Raw genomic sequence first — 18,285 nt, 5'->3', positions numbered from 1 at the left:
GGTAATCCACCTCGTGAAGATGTGCAGTTTTGCCCCGTGTCTTGTTTTTGTATTTGATTTTTGTTTTTCTCCTGTTAAATGCATGACAGAAGATTTCCGACCACTACAGCTAGTATGTCGGATGGGGGGAAGGTTATCATTTTGTAATCTGGATCACAGATCTCCAGTTGAGGCTTGTCTGCTTCATACTGGCATCCAAACAGTTAATGTGGTTTTCAGGGTTAAATTGCTTCCCTTAAAACCACCCCAAAAAAGTCTACATCTTGAAGAGTTATGGGCCTTTTTGTAGTGACAAACCAGATTTTATACACTGTATTACTGGAACAGTTCCTTTTAACAGCACTGAATGCTAATCTGCTCCCCTGGACTGCTAACAACAAACCCTCACAGGCTTGATGCTAGTACTGTGGCTTTTACTACGTAGGGTTAGAAATCCCTGTAGATGTGGGTGTGTATGGCCAAAAATCCATATGGTATGCCATAAAAATAAAATTTCAAACGATGCCATGGTCTGTTTGAAAAGATGGAAGTTGATTTGGTTCCAGGTGGATTGTTGTATGGTGGTGTTTTGGTGATAATGCAAATCCAACAGAATGTCAATGACATTGTTTTCTATCCCTCAGTAAAACGGATAAAAGTAGTGAAAAGTCTGATAAGATGATTTGTTACCTGGTGCGTTTAGAATGTGATTGTCCAGTGTTGGAGGGTGGGGAGGGAGCGAGGCGGCTCATGATGTGCTTCATATCTTCCACCCATCTGTAGAAGAACAGGTTGTATGTATACAAAGAAGAGCGAAATCACTCACACAAATACCTTTCCCTTTCTGATGTGTTCTGCTCGAAGAGGTAAATATTTAGGAACAACTTGAAGGGAACACGTGTCTGAATCTTCACCGTCACAGACGCAGACAGAGATTTCAGGCACGAGCACAAAGTTGGAATAAGGAGGGAAACTGATCCATCAGTCAAATAAGGTATTTTCTTGTGATTGGATCCCACAGTTTCAGAAAGGGAATTCATCCACATATATACTCAACAAAAATATAAACGCAACACTTTTGGTTTTGATCCCATTTTGTATGAGATGAACTCAAAGATCTAAAACTTTTTCCACATACACAGTATCACCATTTCCCTCAAATATTGTTCACAGACCAGTCGAAATCTGTGATAGTGAGCACTTCTCCTTTGCTGAGATAATCCATCCCACCTCACAGGTGTGCCATATCAAGATGCTGATTAGACACCATGATTAGTGCACAGGTGTGCCTTAGACTGTCCACAATAAAAGGCCACTCTGAAAGATGCAGTTTTGTTTTATTGGGGGGGGGGATACCAGTCAGTATCTGGTGTGACCACCATTTGCCTCATGCAGTGCAACACATCTCCTTCGCATAGAGTTGATAAGGTTGTCAATTGTGGCCTGTGGAATGTTGGTCCACTCCTCTTCAATGGCTGTGCGAAGTTGCTGGATATTGGCAGGAACTGGTACACGCTGTCGTATACGCCGGTCCAGAGCATCCCAAACATGCTTAATGGGTGACATGTCCGGTGAGTATGCCGGCCATGCAAGAACTGGGACATTTTCAGCTTCTAAGAATTGTGTACAGATCCTTGCAACATGGGGCCATGCATTATCCTGCTGCAACATGAGGTGATGTTCTTGGATGTATGGCACAACAATGGGCCTCAGGATCTCGTCACGGTATCTCTGTGCATTCAAAATGCCATCAATAAAATGCACCTATGTTCTTCGTCCATAACAGATGCCTGCCCATACCATAACCCCACCGCCACCATAGGCCACTCGATCCACAACATTGACATCAGAAAACCGCTCACCCACACGACGCCACACACGCTGTCTGCCATCTGCCTTGGACAGTGTGAACCGGGATTCATCCGTGAAGAGAACACCTCTCCAACGTGCCAAATGCCAGCGAATGTGAGCATTTGCCCACTCAAGTCGGTTACGACGACGAACTGGAGTCAGGTCGAGACCCCGATGAGGATGACGAGCATGCAGATGAGCTTCCCTGAGACGGTTTCTGACAGTTTGTGCAGAAATTCTTTGGTTATGCAAACGACTGTTTCAGCAGCTGCCCAAGTGGCTGGTCTCAGACGATCTTGGAGGTGAACATGCTGGATGTGGAGGTCCTGGGCTGGTGTGGTTACATGTGGTCTGCGGTTGTGAGGCTGGTTGGATGTACTGCCAAATTCTCTGAAATGCCTTTGGAGACGGCTTATGGTAGAGAAATGAACATTCAATACACGAGCAACAGCTCTGGTTGACATTCCTGCTGTCAGCATGCCAATTGCACGCTCCCTCAAATCTTGCAACATCTGTGGCATTGTGCTGTGTGATAAAACTGCACCTTTCAGAGTGGCCTTTTATTGTGGGCAGTCTAAGGCACACCTGTGCACTAATCATGGTGTCTAATCAGCATCTTGATATGGCACACCTGTGAGTTGGGATGGATTATCTCAGCAAAGGAGAAGTGCTCACTATCACAGATTTAGATTGGTTTGTGAACAATATTTGAGGGAAATTTTGAGGGAAAAAAATTGTGGCAGTCAGTAACGGTTACTTTTTTAGACCAAGCAGAGGGAAAAAAATATGGACTCACTCAATTCTGAGGAAAAAATTATGGAATCACCCTGTAAATTTTCATGCCCAAAACTAACACCTGCATCAAATCAGATCTGGTCATTAGTCTGCATCTAAAAAGGAGTGATCACACCTTGGAGAGCTGTTGCACCAAGTGGACTGACATGAATCATGGCTCCAACACGAGAGATGTCAATTGAAACAAAGGAGAGGATTATCAAACTCTTAAGAGGGTAAATCATCACGCAATGTTGCAAAATATGTTGGTTGTTCACAGTCAACTGTGTGTAAACTCTGGACCAAATGCAAACAACATGGGAAGGTTGTTAAAGGCAAACATACTGGTAGACCAAGGAAGACATCAAAACGTCAAGACAGAAAACTTAAAGCAATATGTCTCAAAAATCGAAAATGCACAACAAAACAAATGAGGAACGAATGGGAGGAAACTGGAGTCAACGTCTGTGACCGAACTGTAAGAAACCGCCTAAAGGAAATGGGATTTACATACAGAAAAGCTAAACGAAAGCCATCATTAATACCTAAACAGAAAAAAACAAGGTTACAATGGGCTAAGGAAAAGCAATCGTGGACTGTGGATGACTGGATGAAAGTCATATTCAGTGATGAATCTGCATTGGGCAAGGTGATGATGCTGGAACTTTTGTTTGGTGCCGTTCCAATGAGATTTATAAAGATGACTGCCTGAAGAGAACATGTAAATTTCCACAGTCATTGATGATATGGGGCTGCATGTCAGGTAAAGGCACTGGGGAGATGGCTGTCATTGCATCATCAATAAATGCACAAGTTTATGTTAATATTTTGGACACTTTTTTTTTATCCCATCAATTGAAAGGATGTTTCAATCAATCAATCAATTTTTTTATATAGCGCCAAATCACAACAAACAGTTGCCCCAAGGCGCTTTATATTGTAAGGCAAGGCCATACAATAATTATGTAAAACCCCAACGGTCAAAACGACCCCCTGTGAGCAAGCACTTGGCTACAGTGGGAAGGAAAAACTCCCTTTTAACAGGAAGAAACCTCCAGCAGAACCAGGCTCAGGGAGGGGCAGTCTTCTGCTGGGACTGGTTGGGGCTGAAGGAGAGAACCAGGAAAAAGACATGCTGTGGAGGGGAGCAGAGATCGATCACTAATGATTAAATGCAGAGTGGTGCATACAGAGCAAAAAGAGAAAGAAACAGTGCATCATGGGAACCCCCCAGCAGTCTACGTCTATAGCAGCATAACTAAGGGATGGTTCAGGGTCACCTGATCCAGCCCTAACTATAAGCTTTAGCAAAAAGGAAAGTTTTAAGCCTAACCTTAAAAGTAGAGAGGGTGTCTGTCTCCCTGATGAGAATTGGGAGCTGGTTCCACAGGAGAGGAGCCTGAAAGCTGAAGGCTCTGCCTCCCATTCTACTCTTACAAACCCTAGGAACTACAAGTAAGCCTGCAGTCTGAGAGCGAAGCGCTCTATTGGGGTGATATGGTACTACGAGGTCCCTAAGATAAGATGGGACCTGATTATTCAAAACCTTATAAGTAAGAAGAAGAATTTTAAATTCTATTCTAGAATTAACAGGAAGCCAATGAAGAGAGGCCAATATGGGTGAGATATGCTCTCTCCTTCTAGTCCCCGTCTGTACTCTAGCTGCAGCATTTTGAATTAACTGAAGGCTTTTTAGGGAACTTTTAGGACAACCTGATAATAATGAATTACAATAGTCCAGCCTAGAGGAAATAAATGCATGAATTAGTTTTTCAGCATCACTCTGAGACAAGACCTTTCTGATTTTAGAGATATTGCGTAAATGCAAAAAAGCAGTCCTACATATTTGTTTAATATGCGCTTTGAATGACATATCCTGATCAAAAATGACTCCAAGATTTCTCACAGTATTACTAGAGGTCAGGGTAATGCCATCCAGAGTAAGGATCTGGTTAGACACCATGTTTCTAAGATTTGTGGGGCCAAGTACAATAACTTCAGTTTTATCTGAGTTTAAAAGCAGGAAATTAGAGGTCATCCATGTCTTTATGTCTGTAAGACAATCCTGCAGTTTAGCTAATTGGTGTGTGTCCTCTGGCTTCATGGATAGATAAAGCTGGGTATCATCTGCGTAACAATGAAAATTTAAGCAATACCGTCTAATAATACTGTCTAAGGGAAGCATGTATAAAGTGAATAAAACTGGTCCTAGCACAGAACCTTGTGGAACTCCATAATTAACTTTAGTCTGTGAAGAAGATTCCCCATTTACATGAACAAATTGTAATCTATTAGACAAATATGATTCAAACCACCGCAGCGCAGTGCCTTTAATACCTATGGCATGCTCTAATCTCTGTAATAAAATTTTATGGTCAACAGTATCAAAAGCAGCACTGAGGTCTAACAGAACAAGCACAGAGATGAGTCCACTGTCCGAGGCCATAAGAAGATCATTTGTAACCTTCACTAATGCTGTTTCTGTACTATGATGAATTCTAAAACCTGACTGAAACTCTTCAAATAGACCATTCCTCTGCAGATGATCAGTTAGCTGTTTTACAACTACCCTTTCAAGAATTTTTGAGAGAAAAGGAAGGTTGGAGATTGGCCTATAATTAGCTAAGATAGCTGGGTCAAGTGATGGCTTTTTAAGTAATGGTTTAATTACTGCCACCTTAAAAGCCTGTGGTACATAGCCAACTAACAAAGATAGATTGATCATATTTAAGATCGAAGCATTAAATAATGGTAGGGCTTCCTTGAGCAGCCTGGTACAAATGGGGTCTAATAAACATGTTGATGGTTTGGATGAAGTAACTAATGAAAATAACTCAGACAGAACAATCGGAGAGAAAGAGTCTAACCAAATACCGGCATCACTGAAAGCAGCCAAAGATAACGATACGTCTTTGGGATGGTTATGAGTAATTTTTTCTCTAATAGTTAAAATTTTGTTAGCAAAGAAAGTCATGAAGTCATTACTAGTTAAGTTAATGGAATACTCAGCTCAATAGAGCTCTGACTCTTTGTCAGCCTGGCTACAGTGCTGAAAAGAAACCTGGGGTTGTTCTTATTTTCTTCAATTAGTGATGAGTAGAAAGATGTCCTAGCTTTACGGAGGGCTTTTTTATAGAGCAACAGACTCTTTTTCCAGGCTAAGTGAAGATCTTATAAATTAGTGACACGCCATTTCCTCTCCAACTTACGGGTTATCTGCTTTAAGCTACGAGTTTGTGAGTTATACCACGGAGTCAGACACTTCTGATTTAAAGCTCTCTTTTTCAGAGGAGCTACAGCATCCAAAGTTGTCTTCAATGAGGATGTAAAACTATTGACGAGATACTCTATCTCCCTTACAGAGTTTAGGTAGCTACTCTGCACTGTGTTGGTATATGGCATTAGAGAACATAAAGAAGGAATCATATCCTTAAACCTAGTTACAGCGCTTTCTGAAAGACTTCTAGTGTAATGAAACTTATTCCCCACTGCTGGGTAGTCCATCAGAGTAAATGTAAATGTTATTAAGAAATGATCAGACAGAAGGGAGTTTTCAGGGAATACTGTTAAGTCTTCTATTTCCATACCATAAGTCAGAACAAGATCTAAGATATGATTAAAGTGGTGGGTGGACTCATTTACTTTTTGAGCAAAGCCAATAGAGTCTAATAATAGATTAAATGCAGTGTTGAGGCTGTCATTCTCAGCATCTGTGTGGATGTTAAAATCACCCACTATAATTATCTTATCTGAGCTAAGCACTAAGTCAGACAAAAGGTCTGAAAATTCACAGAGAAACTTACAGTAACGACCAGGTGGACGATAGATAATAACAAATAAAACTGGTTTTTGGGACTTCCAATTTGGATGGACAAGACTAAGAGACAAGCTTTCAAATGAATTAAAGCTCTGTCTGGGTTTTTGATTAATTAATAAGCTGGAATGGAAGATTGCTGCTAATCCTCTGCCCCGGCCCGTGCTACGAGCATTCTGACAGTTAGTGTGACTCGGGGGTGTTGACTCATTTAAACTAACATATTCATCCTGCTGTAACCAGGTTTCTGTTAGGCAGAATAAATCAATATGTTGATCAATTATTATATCATTTACCAACAGGGACTTAGAAGAGAGAGACCTAATGTTTAATAGACCACATTTAACTGTTTTAGTCTGTGGTGCAGTTGAAGGTGCTATATTATTTTTTCTTTTTGAATTTTTATGCTTAAATAGATTTTTGCTGGTTATTGGTAGTCTGGGAGCAGGCACCGTCTCTACGGGGATGGGGTAATGAGGGGATGGCAGGGGGAGAGAAGCTGCAGAGAGGTGTGTAAGACCACAACTCTGCTTCCTGGTCCCAACCCTGGATAGTCATGGTTTGGAGGATTTAAGAAAATTGGCCAGATTTCTAGAAATGAGAGCTGCTCCATCCAAAGTGGGATGGATGCCGTCTCTCCTAACAAGACCAGGTTTTCCCCAGAAGCTTTGCCAATTATCTATGAAGCCCACCTCATTTTTTGGACACCACTCAGACAGCCAGCAATTCAAGGAGAACATGCGGCTAAACATGTCACTCCCGGTCCGATTGGGGAGGGGCCCAGAGAAAACTACAGAGTCCGACATTGTTTTTGCAAAGTTACACACCGATTTAATGTTAATTTTAGTGACCTCCGATTGGCGTAACCGGGTGTCATTACTGCCGACGTGAATTACAATCTTACCAAATTTACGCTTAGCCTTAGCCAGCAGTTTCAAATTTCCTTCAATGTCGCCTGCTCTGGCCCCCGGAAGACAACTGACTATGGTTGCTGGTGTCGCTAACTTCACATTTCTCAAAACAGAGTCGCCAATAACCAGAGTTTGATCCTCGGCGGGTGTGTCGTCGAGTGGGGAAAAACGGTTAGAGATGTGAACGGGTTGGTGGTGTACACGGGGCTTCTGTTTAGGGCTACGCTTCCTCCTCACAGTCACCCAGTCAGCCTGCTTTCCCGGCTGCTCGGGATCTGCCAGGGGGTAACTAACTGCGGCTAAGCTACCTTGGTCCGCACCGACTACAGGGGCCAGGCTAGCTGTAGAATTTTCCACGGTGCGGAGCCAAGTCTCCAATTCGCCCAGCCTGGCCTCCAAAGCTACGAATAAGCTACACTTATTACAAGTACCGTTACTGCTAAAGGAGGCCGAGGAATAACTAAACATTTCACACCCAGAGCAGAAAAGTGCGGGAGAGACAGGAGAAGTCGCCATGCTAAATCGGCTAAGAGCTAGTAGCTATGCTAAGCTAGCGGATTCCTAAAAACACGCAAGGTGAATAATGTGTAAATAATTTAGAGGTGATTCAGCAGAAGGAGTGCTTTAGTTAAAGCACGTAAAGATTACACTGGGAAACAAATCGTAATCCAGATAACTAGATCAATCTAACTGCGCAGATTAAACAGCTAACAGATACAGAAAAACACCGCTGTGCTCCAGAACAGGAAGTGATACAATACCGCAGTGAGAGCCAACCACCAGTAGAGGCAAGCCATGTTTGAGGATGATGATGAAATCATTTTTCAAGATAATATTGCATCTTGCCATAGAGCAAAAACTGTGAAAACATTCTTTGCAAAAAGACACATGGGGTCAATGTCATGGCCTGCAAATAGTCCGGATCATAATCCAATTGAAAATATTTGGTGGAAGTTGAAGAAAATGGTCCATGACAAGGCTCCAACCTGCAAAGCTGATCTGGGAACAGCAATCAGATAAAGTTGGAGCCAGATTGATGAAGAGTACTGTTTGTCACTCATTAAGTCCATGCCTCAGAGACTGCAAGCTGTTATAAAAGCTAGAAGTGGTGCAACAAAATACTAGTGATGTGTTGGAGCGTTCTTTTGTTTTTCATGATTCCATAATTTGTTTCCTCAGAATTGAGTGATTCCATATTTTTTTCCCTCTGCTTGATCTGAAAAAGTAACCATTACTGACTGCCACAATTTTTTTTTCGTGATTTCTTTTAGTGTTTCTTAAAGCCAGAAAGTTGCCATTTGAAATGACTTTAGTTTTGTGTCATGTTTGTGATCTGCTTTTTTTCTACAAAATTAAACAACTGAATGAACATCCTCCGAGGCCGGTGATTCCATAATCTTTGCCAGGGGTTGTGTATATATATATATATATATATATATATATATATAGCAACATTCAAGAATGTCATAGAAAGTGTAACTGTATGTCGAACAAGTATGCACCTTTATGCAAACGCCTTTACTTTCAGTCAGGCACATTGATAATAATGCAAATCCTTTTCATGCCACCAATTTTTTTTTTTTTTTTAAGGGGCGATTGTGTCCCCTTTGGCCCATGCCATACATGGAGCAGTGTGTGGATGGTCCAGCAGAAACAAACATCCATGAGCAGAAATGCTCCATTGAGGCATTTTGTGATTGATCTGCATTAATTAAATCCAAGTCACCAAATAATAGGGATGTGAATTGTACAACAACTCATGATTCAATTCGATTCCAATTCTTGGGGTGACAATTCGATTCAAAATCGATTTTCGATTCAAAGATCTCTGAGAAATAGTTATATTACTTAAAAAATGTTTGTTTTAGAAAACGCAGCTTTACAAGGTTAATAAAGTGATTCTAGATGTAAATTTACTTATCTGCTTTGCTCGTTCAGAGTTGGCTGGCAGTTTAACGAAGCGCTGGTCAGTAGTCGGCAGATACCGCTGCTCCCCTCTTTCAACTCCGGGTGATGGCGTAGCAAGTGGGCTTGCGAATTTGAAGTGTTTCCGAAGAACTTGACTTTCATTTTGCAGATTTTGCACACTGCATAAGTCATGTCAGCTCCTTCTTACGCAGCAAATAATGAAATCCAAAATGCGCCCAAACATTTGCCTTCAGCAAAGACGGTGCTGGCTGAATTAGCTCTTCGTCCGCCATGCTAAGCTGCAGCTCACGAGTGTTTGAAGCACGCCGGACCCCCTTTCCCCCCAGGGGATGCTGTAGTACAGAAGTCGTTGCCTGACAAACAGTACACGCAGCGAGTAAGCAAGAAAATGTTTAAAAAAATGCTTTTTAAAAATCGATTTTTGGACATTTTGGATCAATTCAGAATCGTAATAAATAAGAATCGCGAGTCGGACATGAATCAATCCCCCCCCCCCCCGACACCCCTACCAAATAAGTGTGCACATGTCAGTGTCCGCTCTTTAAATGTTGCACGTTTCGCTCTGTTTCAGATGCACAAAGCGGTTACAGGTTCAGAGCTCTCATGCTGAAAGTTTAAAAAACATCCATCGCTTTAAGTACAGACCAAGTCTGTTTGTGGTGATATGACCTGCCTCCCGGCCAATTTGCTGATGATTTCAACAAAAACAAAGAAGTAAACACTCGTCTGTTTAATACCTGTTTACACAGAGGCTACACAGGGGCTGAACCTCAGAGAGGTGTTAACCCTCCCGCCCTCCCTCCCCCAACCACACACACACTGGAAAGGTCCAGTTTTGAAGACATTTTACAGATATCTTTTTGCAAACAGTTTTAATGAGAATGAATATATGAATGAATAGATTTTTAACAACTAAATCATCATTTTTACTGCAATTCTACTCTAAATGGAATTGATTAGAAAAAATATGTTAACATAATTGATAAAAGCAATAATGATTACAAATATTAAGAAGCAGCTTGAATTGAGGACAAATTTGTGATTAATTTACGATGACTCATGAGTTAAGTATGTACAATGATGCAACAAAATATTTTCATTAATTGACAGCACTGCACACACACACACACACATATATATATATATATATATATATATATATATATATATATATATATATATATATATATATAATATTAGGGATGTGAATCGTTCAACAACTCACGATTCAGTTCGATTCCGATTCTTGGGGTGACGATTCGATTCAGAATCAATTTTCGATTCAAAGAGTTCTGAGAAATAGTTATATTACTTTAAAAAATGTTTATGTTTAAGAAAATGCAGCTTTACAAGGTTGATCAAGTGATTATAGATGTAAATTTACTTATCTGCTTTGCTCGTTCAGAGTTGGCTGGCAGTTTAGCGAAGCGCTGGTCAGTAGTCGGCAGATACCGCTGCTCCCCTCTTTTAGCTCCAGGTGATGACGTAGCATGTGGGCGTGTGGATTTGAAGTGTTTTCGAAGTACTTGACTTTCATTTTGCAGATTTTGCACACTGCATAAGTCATGTCAAGCTCTTTCTTACGCAGCAAATAATAAAATCCAAAATGCCTTCAGCAAAGATGGTGCTGGCTGAATTAGCTCTGCGTCCGCCATGCTAAGCTACAGCCACTGAACTCTGCAGCTCACGAGTGTTTGAAGCACGCCGGACCAACCAACCCCCCCCCCCCCCCCCCCCCCCCCCCCCACGGGGATGCTGTAGTACGGAAGCCGTTGCCTGACAAACAGTACACGCAGCGAGTAAGCAAGAAAATGTTTAAAAAAATGCTTTTTAAAAATCGATTCTTGCACATTTTGGATTGATTTAGAATCGTAATAAATAAGAATCATGATTCGGACGTGAATCGATTGGAAATCTTGGCTAAATATAGCAGTAATAATAGTGCTTCCCCCCCTCCCACATTGAGTCATAGGTGACTGTATGTTATCTGGTTGACTGAGGTTCTAATGAGCTGCCTCAAATCACCGTGGCCAGTAGCAGGCTGTGGCAGAAGTTCCCACTTGAACAGAAAGTGATATTTAAAGTGCTCGGCCAATTATTTTTTTGCATCATGGTGATTTTACTTTCATATTCTCTCGACACACATAATTTCAGTTGGGTTACCAGTATGAACGTGGCGGTATAATGTCCTGTAATTCACAGTAGACTTGTCTTGCAAGATTGGACTTTGTTTCTAGCGTTTGATTTGTTCTTTTACTTTAACCACAGGGCAGGAATTTACCTGCATTCATTCACCTACACTCTATCAGCAAGTTTCAGCAAGTAGGTTGATAGTCTTCCGTAGCAAATTTGCAAACCCTAAAAACATTGTGCAATTCCTGAGAAATGCAGTTGAGAATGTGGGTATGTTTGCAGCCAGGAAACGGCACACACCCTCTGTTTCATTCTGCACACTTCTGCTTTTGTTGCTTTGTTACACAGCCAGGCAACACTTTCTATCCAAAGTCGTGTCATTTCTGCCACTTGTGTGTATTATAGGATAAATATGGACTACCTGTCTTGAGAATAATTGAAGGCCAGACAAATCAGTGTGAACTGAAGCTCATCAAAGTTCCAAAATAAATGGGGATTGAATGTTGGTTTGTAGTTGAGTCAGTGTTGTTCCTGGCATTCTTTGAGCAGGAGTGTTGAGCCATAAATGTTGCATAACACTTTGCTCTGAAGCTGACTGCGCAGAGCGTGCCTGTGTTAGCAATGCTAAGATCATACTGCCGTTAACCTGAGCTGGTTCTGAATCTGTATGAGGTCACTCAGGACAGAGGTGGAGGAAGAATGTGGTTTGTGGAAATCCCATGTTGAGGTTGAGGAAAAAACATTCTGACACTGGTGTTTCTGTTCAGTCATGGTTTTAGTGTTGCCTCCGTCAAGGGGGATTTCATATGCGTGAATGTGTTCAAAACATGTTTCTGTATAACTCATTTCAGTTTAAGTTAATTCATATCTCTGATGTGGGTTGCTGAAGAGGTTGCGACCCATTTTGTGGAGGTGTAGTATCTGATCAGACTTTAGTTTCCAAGAGTGGGCAGCATTTCTGTGCATTTTATCTCCTTTTTATTTATTTTACTGCTTTGCGCTTTGTCTTTATGACACCATTGTTGACTGACAGTGAGCTCAAAGGTTTTTTAAGCAGTGACCATAAAACTCAAACACTGTATTAATAAAAAACAAAACAAACAAAAAGCATTTGTCATTTCCAACCCATTATTCTTTCTTTTTTTTTTATTTCCGTTAGTCATACTGGTGGCTTGTAACACACACACACACACACACACACACACACACATATATATATATATATATATATATATATATATATATATATATATATATATATATATATATATATATATATATATATATATATATACGAGGTCTGTTAGAAAACTATCCGACCTTTTTATTTTTTGCTAAAACTATATGGATTTGAATCATGTGCGCTTGCATCAGCCAAGCTTGAACCTTCGTGCGCATGCGTGAGTTTTTTCATGCCTGTCGGTTGCGTCATTCGCCTGTGAGCACGCTTTGAGCGAGCAGTGGTCCACCCCCCTTGTCGGATTTTTATTGTTAGGAAAATGTCTGAACGATTTGGAGTTTTGCTGCATCAAATTTTTCCTGAAACTGTGAGACACCTCCAGGTGGAAACCATTCGGAAGATTCAGACGGCTTTCAGGGACGATTCTATGGGGATCACACAGATTAAGGAGTGTTACAACCGGTTTAAAGATGGCGCACAATGGCGGAGGGTGCGCCGCGCTCCGAGTGGCGATCGACAGGCTGAAACGACCAGATCATTTCCAAACTGAACGCTGTGTTGATCCGGGACGTTGTCTGACTACTACAGAAATGGCAGAAGAGGTGTACATACCACTTTTTCGGCACATTCCACTGTTACAGGAGTTTTTGTCATGGAAAGAGGAGCAGAGGAATTTGCCACGGAGCCGCTAATGGCGCGGGACAAAAGTACCTCCGTGTTGGTCTCACAGGACATGTTGTAACATGCCCAGCTCTTGCACCATTCGGAAGATTCAGACAGCTTTCGGTGGCTTTTCAGTCGTGTGACTATCCGAGAAATTGTGGACGAGCTGGACATGCCACAACATGTCCTGTGAGGCTTACCACTCACATACCACTTTTTCGGCACATTCCACTGTTACAGGAGTTTTTGTCATGAAAAGACGTGCGGAGGAATTCGCGCGTCGGGACGGAGCCGCTAATGGCGCGGGACAAAAGCAATGCCGTGATGAAGCCTCACAGGACATGTTGTGGCATGTCCAGCTCGTCCACAATTTCTCGGATAGTCACACGACTGAAAAGCCACCGAAAGCCGTCTGAATCTTCCGAATGGTGCAAGAGCTGGGCATGTTACAACATGTCCTGTGAGACCAACACGGAGGTGCTTTTGTACAGCGCCATTAGCGGCTCTGTGACGAATTCCTCCACTCCTCTTTCCATGACAAAAACTCCTGTAACAGTGGAATGTGCCGAAAAAGTGGTATGTCCACCTCTTCTGCCATTTCTGTAGTAGTCAGACGACGTCCCGGATCAACACAGCGTTCAGTTTGGAAATGATCTGGTCGTTTCAGCCTGTCGATCGCTGCTCGGAGCGCGGCGTGCCCTCCGCCATTGTGCGCCGTCTTTAAACCGGTTGTAACACTCCTTAATCTGTGTGATCCCCATAGAATCGTCCCTGAAAGCCATCTGAATCTTCCGAATGGTTTCCACCTGGCTGTCTCTAACAGTTTCTGAAAAAAATTGATGCAGCAAAGCTCCAAATCATTCAGACATTTTCCTCACAATAAAAATCCGATGAGGGGGGTGGACCACTGCTCACTCAAAGCGTGCTCACAGGCGAAGGTTCAAGCTTGGCTGATGCAAGTGCACATGATTCAAATCCATATAGTTTGTGCAAAAAATAAAAAGTTCGGATAGTTTTCTAACAGACCTTGTTTATATATACACAAACACACACTAAAGTTGCAGGACCTCCCAAATTACTGTACTTTTCCATAATATATAATTTATTTATTTTTTACTACTTTGGGAGGCGTTGAGACTTATATTCAGATGCAACTTATACACCCAAAAAATCACATTTATTATTACTAATAATAATAATTAGAATGTCTATTTATGCAGGACTTTCACAGGAATGGAAAAGCCCAAAACAAAATAGACTCTAATGATAAAGGAATAAATGCCTATAATAAAATCTACACTTCCAAAAAAAAAACAACTTGAAGAGCTGATGATAGAGGAAAAAAGGTGTGATTTATTCTCCAGAAAATATAGTAGGAACTCCCGAGTGGCAGACCTGGCTTTTACCTTCCCCAGGGGTCGAAATACATTTTTCTAACCTACTTGCACTGGTGCTAGTAACAAAAAAATTACTTGCACCAAAAAAAAGTTACTTGCACAACCAAAAGTCACTTTCTCACCCGGCCCACTTCAAGTTGCAGCAGGGAGGTGAGAAGGCAGGTCTGGCTGCAGCCAGACTGTGCACTCTGATTTCTCTTCTAGTTTCTATTTGTTCTTGTGCTGAGCTGCAGGTCTGCACTCTGAGTTCTGTTATAGTTTATCTTTCCTCCTGTGACCGCGAGATGCGCGTGCGTGCGAACAAACCGTCCGTGAGTAAATGTGGAGATGTCTGCAGTTACACTTCATGTAGACATGTCCTGTCTCTGGCAATCAGTCTGTGAGCAGGACTTATGTCCTTTTTTAACACAGTGATGAGAGAGTTTGAGCAGAGAGCGAGGAACTAACTGCCTGCAGAGCGAGAGCGAGGAACTAACTGCCCAAAAATGACATAACCAAAGCATCAAAACCATAGTATCTTCAGGGGCCTTTGGTACTGTCAACAGTCACAAATCGTTTCCCTAGAAGTCATTCGTTTGCTGCGTCTTTATTGTAGCATCCCTGGCTGGAAAACAACACATTTTCAGAAATGTTCTGTTATGCAAAAGGTCATTTACATTTATTGTAAACCAAAGCAAAGGAGAAGCATTCTGCTGCAATGATTTCTGATTGCCTCATACACCTCCTCCGTTTAAACGATCAAATGAAACACTGGACAAACAAGGCAGACAATCGGCTCCAGGTTCGAAGATATCAAAATTCTCCTTTAAAGGCCTATTCTGTGAGTGAGTCATGACGAGAAGTTTGGAATCTAGCATTACGTCTGCCAGTGACAAAACAATGACTAAATGACTTCAGGAAGGTGGTTAGATGAATTCAGGGTTCAGCTTCTGTCTCAGATTGTTGTTTTGTTTGAACATGTGCAGGATAATCGCTGTCATGCTGAGAAGTGATGATGAGTATTGACGCGATGACGTGAACATGTAGCGGGAAAAAAAAGGGATGAAAAGCGGAGAACTGCCAGAACCTCGAAGATTTTGGAGGCTTTGTTGTTTCTGTCATTGCCACCCACCTCCTTACAATCCCTTCACTTCCAGGGCCCAGCAACTAATGCAGGGATGCAGTCTAAAGGGCAGTATTTAGCTGTAATGACAAGCTGTGCTTAGCAACCAATAAAAAGACGCAGTATGCATGTTGCCATCTGTCCATCCACACCAGAATGTAGTGTTCAACTACTGGTAGATGACTGAAAAGCTAACCTCAACCAATTGAAGGAATTAATAGAATAATCTGCACAACTGCAAAATTTATTATTTTGAATAGTCTTTATTATTGCTTACTTTAATATTTAATAGCTTTGATTAGGTACAACTTCATAGGTTTATTTTGCATATAGTCTAACATTAAGCTAATAGTTATTTCTGCTTATGATGCATGCAAAGATGGGTTTGCATTAGTGTTTGTAAGTAGTAGAATGTACTTGTTCAATTAGATTAAAAATATAAGTTCAGTGAAGTGTAAATTGAGCAAACGTTTTTTTATATGCTGCTCAAGAGACTAATTTATTGTTGCTCTTCTTGTGTAAAAGAGTGCAAAAATTGATACATATTGAATGATGTTGAGATGATTGATTGATATTTTTTTTTTTTTTTTAGAATTCACCCTTTCATTGCCCTTTATCTCCCGATCTGTGATTATTGTCAGTTCAGGTCACATGCTTTGAAAAAACTTTTCTCGCTGCTTCACAGCACCTTGACATAGAAGCAGGGTGTTATCTCCAACATGAGAGAGGTGTGTTCTGTGACCCAGAGGAGCGGAGTGAAGTCCAAAGTATGCTGCTGGCATTGAAATATTTAAGAAAATTTAGGGGCCCATTGGTGCAGTCTTGGCACAAGAAAGCAGTTTGTTTATTTAAAAAATTCAGTACCGTATTTTCCTGAGTGTAAGTCGCACCAGAGTACAAGTCACACCTGTCAAAAAATGCCTCTTAACGAAGAAAAAAAACAAACATAAAAGTTGCACCAGAGTATACACCTTTTTTCTGTTATGAGCTCTCTAATTTGGGGTTTTTAACATTTAGCAGTACTTTTTTTTATCACTGCCATTTGTTCTTTTATTATTGGAGTTTATTTTGTTTAGTGCTTTGATTCTTGGGAAAGTTCTATGTAAACAGTCATTATAATTGCACTCACTCATGCTCACACTCATCTTCAACCGCTTAGTCCAATTAAGGGTCGTGGGGCTGGAGCCAATCCCAGCAGTCATACAGGCAGGGTACACCCAGGACAGGACGCCAGTCTGTCATTATAATTACTAATAATTAGGGATGGGTATCGATAAGATTTTATCGATACCGATGCCATTATCAATTCTGCTTATCGATCCCCTTATCGATACCTCGTGAATTTTGTACTAAAAGTAGGCTTTACAGGTTTTCTCTGTATTTCATTGAGTCTTAAAGTAAATAAATATGAAATTGGTCACTGTATCCTTGATCTCTGGACATAAATAAAAATAAACAAAATGCTGTTTCGCTTTGAAGTTATTAATTCCGCGACTGGACTCTATCATTTTAATTTGACTCGGCAGAGAGCCACGCAACGTTTGGAGCTGTGTGAACAGAACGGAGGACAATTCTCGACAGGAGGCCCAGTTAGTAACTTTAATCTGCACAAAAGTGACTCACGATTGACACATTCAGGGATTAAAGTGGTGAAAAACAAAAAAAGCTGAAACCCAAAATTAATCCCCAACACCACCTGCACGAAAATGTTTCAATTCTAGAAGCTCTGAAATCCAATCTGGGACTATTCCAGACAATGTAATGCAGTGAGTGCAGCATCCATTTAGTGAGGAAAAAAACAACTTTCCTTATTCAAATTCATTCCAGTAGTATTCTGCTCTTACTAGGATGCAGCAGTTTTCTAGGTTGGCAGATAGTTCTGGAGGAAATCACTGAAGAAATTAACACATTGAAAATATGGTTTGACTGAAACAAACTGTCAGTAAACTTAAATAAGACAGGGATGAAATGGAGGTGAAAGAGTCACTAGGTGTTCACAGGAAACACTTATTTATTTCTGCATGTATGTATTTCTTTATTTATGTATGTTCATTGTTAGTTGCTTTTATATTTTCTGTTGTGTTTCTATTCAGGTTCTTTTTGTCTCTTTCTCTAAAATTGTATATAATAAGTATGTATTGTATATAATAATCATTAGATTATTAATATATAAACAAAAATAAATTTAAAAAATATTACAATTTAAAAACAAATGCACCCGAATGTGATGACAGCTGCAGCTGCTTAATGCTAACTTTTAACATTGAAAATGCCACAGACATGCTAACGCGTTAGCATCGCTCACGTTTTTAAGTTATAAAATACATCTATCAACTGTTTCAGAAGACCATAACAGGTCGGTTTAACGTAAAAAATGTAAATAATACTCACAGACGTATGCTCTTTAGGGTTTTAGCGGGGGAAAATTAAGCGAAAGAAAGAATAAATGAAGCAATCAATCTGCGAACCACTGCTTCAATTGGTTCAAGGTTCAAAGCAAAGTCGCGCTGCAGAAAAGTTGATTACAGACCTGTTGCAGGGTCTGTAATCAA

At 40.9% G+C, this 18,285-nt stretch overlaps 1 protein-coding gene across 1 annotated transcript in view; it reads left to right on the top strand.

Annotated features, from left to right (window-relative positions):
- Positions 1-18,285, top strand: part of LOC117516282 (homeodomain-interacting protein kinase 3-like) — an 86,495-nt gene that overhangs the window by 28,350 nt on the left and 39,860 nt on the right.

This window comes from Thalassophryne amazonica, chromosome 8, assembly GCF_902500255.1.
Source record: "Thalassophryne amazonica chromosome 8, fThaAma1.1, whole genome shotgun sequence".
In the NCBI taxonomy this organism is placed as follows: domain Eukaryota; kingdom Metazoa; phylum Chordata; class Actinopteri; order Batrachoidiformes; family Batrachoididae; genus Thalassophryne; species Thalassophryne amazonica.
This window is presented reverse-complemented; position numbering and strand designations above follow the sequence as displayed.